The following is a 5,000-nucleotide window of genomic DNA, read 5'->3' as shown; positions in this document are numbered from 1 at the left end:
CTGACGTTTTGCTCCGCTCACGACGGTCACCGCACCACGCAAGAACAGGCCAAAAACTGGCCAAAACAGCCCAAAAACGGGCCAAAACTGGCCATTTTTGGCTGCGCGAGCGAGCGGCGAGCGGCGAACAGCGAGCGAAGCGAGAGGCAGCACCGTCCCTGCTATACGAAAGCCCCATCCAGCCCTGTGCCACCCGGGGGGTTCCAGGGTGCTGAGATGGCTGACGTTTTGCTCCGCTCTCGACGGTCACCGCGCAATGCAAGAACAGGCCAAAAACTGGCCAAAACGGCCCAAAAACGGGCCAAAACTGGCCATTTTTGGCTGCGCGAGCGGCGAGCGGCGGACAGCGAGCGAAGCGAGAGGCAGCACCGTCCCTGCTATACGAAAGCCCCATCCAGCCCTGTGCCACCCGGGGGGTTCCAGGGTGCTGAGATGGCTGACGTTTTGCTCCGCTCTCGACGGTCACCGCGCAATGCAAGAACAGGCCAAAAACTGGCCAAAACGGCCCAAAAACGGGCCAAAACTGGCCATTTTTGGCTGCGCGAGCGAGCGGCGAGCGGCGGACAGCGAGCGAAGCGAGAGGCAGCACCGTCCCTGCTATACGAAAGCCCCATCCAGCCCTGTGCCACCCGGGGGGTTCCAGGGTGCTGAGATGGCTGACGTTTTGCTCCGCTCTCGACGGTCACCGCGCAATGCAAGAACAGGCCAAAAACTGGCCAAAACGGCCCAAAAACGGGCCAAAACTGGCCATTTTTGGCTGCACGAGCGAGCGGCGAGCGGCGGACAGCGAGCGAAGCGAGAGGCAGCACCGTCCCTGCTATACGAAAGCCCCATCCAGCCCTGTGCCACCCGGGGGGTTCCAGGGTGCTGAGATGGCTGACGTTTTGCTCCGCTCTCGACGGTCACCGCGCAATGCAAGAACAGGCCAAAAACTGGCCAAAACGGCCCAAAAACGGGCCAAAACTGGCCATTTTTGGCTGCACGAGCGAGCGGCGAGCGGCGGACAGCGAGCGAAGCGAGAGGCAGCACCGTCCCTGCTATACGAAAGCCCCATCCAGCCCTGTGCCACCCGGGGGGTTCCAGGGTGCTGAGATGGCTGACGTTTTGCTCCGCTCTCGACGGTCACCGCGCAATGCAAGAACAGGCCAAAAACTGGCCAAAACGGCCCAAAAACGGGCCAAAACTGGCCATTTTTGGCTGCACGAGCGAGCGGCGAGCGGCGGACAGCGAGCGAAGCGAGAGGCAGCACCGTCCCTGCTATACGAAAGCCCCATCCAGCCCTGTGCCACCCGGGGGGTTCCAGGGTGCTGAGATGGCTGACGTTTTGCTCCGCTCTCGACGGTCACCGCGCAATGCAAGAACAGGCCAAAAACTGGCCAAAACGGCCCAAAAACGGGCCAAAACTGGCCATTTTTGGCTGCGCGATCGAGCGGCGAGCGGCGGACAGCGAGCGAAGCGAGAGGCAGCACCGTCCCTGCTATACGAAAGCCCCATCCAGCCCTGTGCCACCCGGGGGGTTCCAGGGTGCTGAGATGGCTGACGTTTTGCTCCGCTCTCGACGGTCACCGCGCAATGCAAGAACAGGCCAAAAACTGGCCAAAACGGCCCAAAAACGGGCCAAAACTGGCCATTTTTGGCTGCACGAGCGAGCGGCGAGCGGCGGACAGCGAGCGAAGCGAGAGGCAGCACCGTCCCTGCTATACGAAAGCCCCATCCAGCCCTGTGCCACCCGGGGGGTTCCAGGGTGCTGAGATGGCTGACGTTTTGCTCCGCTCTCGACGGTCACCGCGCAATGCAAGAACAGGCCAAAAACTGGCCAAAACGGCCCAAAAACGGGCCAAAACTGGCCATTTTTGGCTGCACGAGCGAGCGGCGAGCGGCGGACAGCGAGCGAAGCGAGAGGCAGCACCGTCCCTGCTATACGAAAGCCCCATCCAGCCCTGTGCCACCCGGGGGGGGTTCCAGGGTGCTGAGATGGCTGACGTTTTGCTCCGCTCTCGACGGTCACCGCGCAATGCAAGAACAGGCCAAAAACTGGCCAAAACGGCCCAAAAACGGGCCAAAACTGGCCATTTTTGGCTGCACGAGCGAGCGGCGAGCGGCGGACAGCGAGCGAAGCGAGAGGCAGCACCGTCCCTGCTATACGAAAGCCCCATCCAGCCCTGTGCCACCCGGGGGGTTCCAGGGTGCTGAGATGGCTGACGTTTTGCTCCGCTCTCGACGGTCACCGCGCAATGCAAGAACAGGCCAAAAACTGGCCAAAACGGCCCAAAAACGGGCCAAAACTGGCCATTTTTGGCTGCGCGAGCGAGCGGCGAGCGGCGGACAGCGAGCGAAGCGAGAGGCAGCACCGTCCCTGCTATACGAAAGCCCCATCCAGCCCTGTGCCACCCGGGGGGTTCCAGGGTGCTGAGATGGCTGACGTTTTGCTCCGCTCTCGACGGTCACCGCGCAATGCAAGAACAGGCCAAAAACTGGCCAAAACGGCCCAAAAACGGGCCAAAACTGGCCATTTTTGGCTGCACGAGCGAGCGGCGAGCGGCGGACAGCGAGCGAAGCGAGAGGCAGCACCGTCCCTGCTATACGAAAGCCCCATCCAGCCCTGTGCCACCCGGGGGGTTCCAGGGTGCTGAGATGGCTGACGTTTTGCTCCGCTCTCGACGGTCACCGCGCAATGCAAGAACAGGCCAAAAACTGGCCAAAACGGCCCAAAAACGGGCCAAAACTGGCCATTTTTGGCTGCACGAGCGAGCGGCGAGCGGCGGACAGCGAGCGAAGCGAGAGGCAGCACCGTCCCTGCTATACGAAAGCCCCATCCAGCCCTGTGCCACCCGGGGGGTTCCAGGGTGCTGAGATGGCTGACGTTTTGCTCCGCTCTCGACGGTCACCGCGCAATGCAAGAACAGGCCAAAAACTGGCCAAAACGGCCCAAAAACGGGCCAAAACTGGCCATTTTTGGCTGCACGAGCGAGCGGCGAGCGGCGGACAGCGAGCGAAGCGAGAGGCAGCACCGTCCCTGCTATACGAAAGCCCCATCCAGCCCTGTGCCACCCGGGGGGTTCCAGGGTGCTGAGATGGCTGACGTTTTGCTCCGCTCTCGACGGTCACCGCGCAATGCAAGAACAGGCCAAAAACTGGCCAAAACGGCCCAAAAACGGGCCAAAACTGGCCATTTTTGGCTGCACGAGCGAGCGGCGAGCGGCGGACAGCGAGCGAAGCGAGAGGCAGCACCGTCCCTGCTATACGAAAGCCCCATCCAGCCCTGTGCCACCCGGGGGGTTCCAGGGTGCTGAGATGGCTGACGTTTTGCTCCGCTCTCGACGGTCACCGCGCAATGCAAGAACAGGCCAAAAACTGGCCAAAACGGCCCAAAAACGGGCCAAAACTGGCCATTTTTGGCTGCACGAGCGAGCGGCGAGCGGCGGACAGCGAGCGAAGCGAGAGGCAGCACCGTCCCTGCTATACGAAAGCCCCATCCAGCCCTGTGCCACCCGGGGGGTTCCAGGGTGCTGAGATGGCTGACGTTTTGCTCCGCTCTCGACGGTCACCGCGCAATGCAAGAACAGGCCAAAAACTGGCCAAAACGGCCCAAAAACGGGCCAAAACTGGCCATTTTTGGCTGCACGAGCGAGCGGCGAGCGGCGGACAGCGAGCGAAGCGAGAGGCAGCACCGTCCCTGCTATACGAAAGCCCCATCCAGCCCTGTGCCACCCGGGGGGTTCCAGGGTGCTGAGATGGCTGACGTTTTGCTCCGCTCTCGACGGTCACCGCGCAATGCAAGAACAGGCCAAAAACTGGCCAAAACGGCCCAAAAACGGGCCAAAACTGGCCATTTTTGGCTGCACGAGCGAGCGGCGAGCGGCGGACAGCGAGCGAAGCGAGAGGCAGCACCGTCCCTGCTATACGAAAGCCCCATCCAGCCCTGTGCCACCCGGGGGGTTCCAGGGTGCTGAGATGGCTGACGTTTTGCTCCGCTCTCGACGGTCACCGCGCAATGCAAGAACAGGCCAAAAACTGGCCAAAACGGCCCAAAAACGGGCCAAAACTGGCCATTTTTGGCTGCACGAGCGAGCGGCGAGCGGCGGACAGCGAGCGAAGCGAGAGGCAGCACCGTCCCTGCTATACGAAAGCCCCATCCAGCCCTGTGCCACCCGGGGGGTTCCAGGGTGCTGAGATGGCTGACGTTTTGCTCCGCTCTCGACGGTCACCGCGCAATGCAAGAACAGGCCAAAAACTGGCCAAAACGGCCCAAAAACGGGCCAAAACTGGCCATTTTTGGCTGCGCGAGCGAGCGGCGAGCGGCGGACAGCGAGCGAAGCGAGAGGCAGCACCGTCCCTGCTATATACGAAAGCCCCATCCAGCCCTGTGCCACCCGGGGGGTTCCAGGGTGCTGAGATGGCTGACGTTTTGCTCCGCTCACGACGGTCACCGCACCACGCAAGAACGGACCATAAACAGGCCAAAACAGCCCAAAAACGGGCCAAAACTGGTCATTTTTGGCTGCGCGAGCGAGCGGCGAGCGGCGAACAGCGAGCGAAGCGTGAGGCAGCACCGTCCCTGCTATACGAAAGCCCCATCCAGCCCTGTGCCACCCGGGGGGTTCCAGGGTGCTGAGATGGCTGACGTTTTGCTCCGCTCACGACGGTCACCGCGCCATGCAAGAACGGACCAAAAACAGGCCAAAACAGCCCAAAAACGGGCCAAAACTGGCCATTTTTGGCTGAGCGAGCGAGCGGTGAGCGGCGAACAGCGAGCGAAGCGAGAGGCAGCACCGTCCCTGCTATACGAAAGCCCCATCCAGCCCTGTGCCACCCGGGGGGTTCCAGGGTGCTGAGATGGCTGACGTTTTGCTCCGCTCACGACGGTCGCCGTGCCACGCAAGAACGGACCAAAAACAGGCCAAAACAGCCCAAAAACGGGCCAAAACTGGCCATTTTAGGTTGCGCGAGCGAGCGGCGAGCGGCGAACAGCGAGCGAAGCGTGAGGCAGCACCGTCCCT

Source organism: Musa acuminata, unplaced genomic scaffold, assembly GCF_036884655.1.
Source record: "Musa acuminata AAA Group cultivar baxijiao unplaced genomic scaffold, Cavendish_Baxijiao_AAA HiC_scaffold_904, whole genome shotgun sequence".
In the NCBI taxonomy this organism is placed as follows: domain Eukaryota; kingdom Viridiplantae; phylum Streptophyta; class Magnoliopsida; order Zingiberales; family Musaceae; genus Musa; species Musa acuminata.
This window is presented reverse-complemented; position numbering follows the sequence as displayed.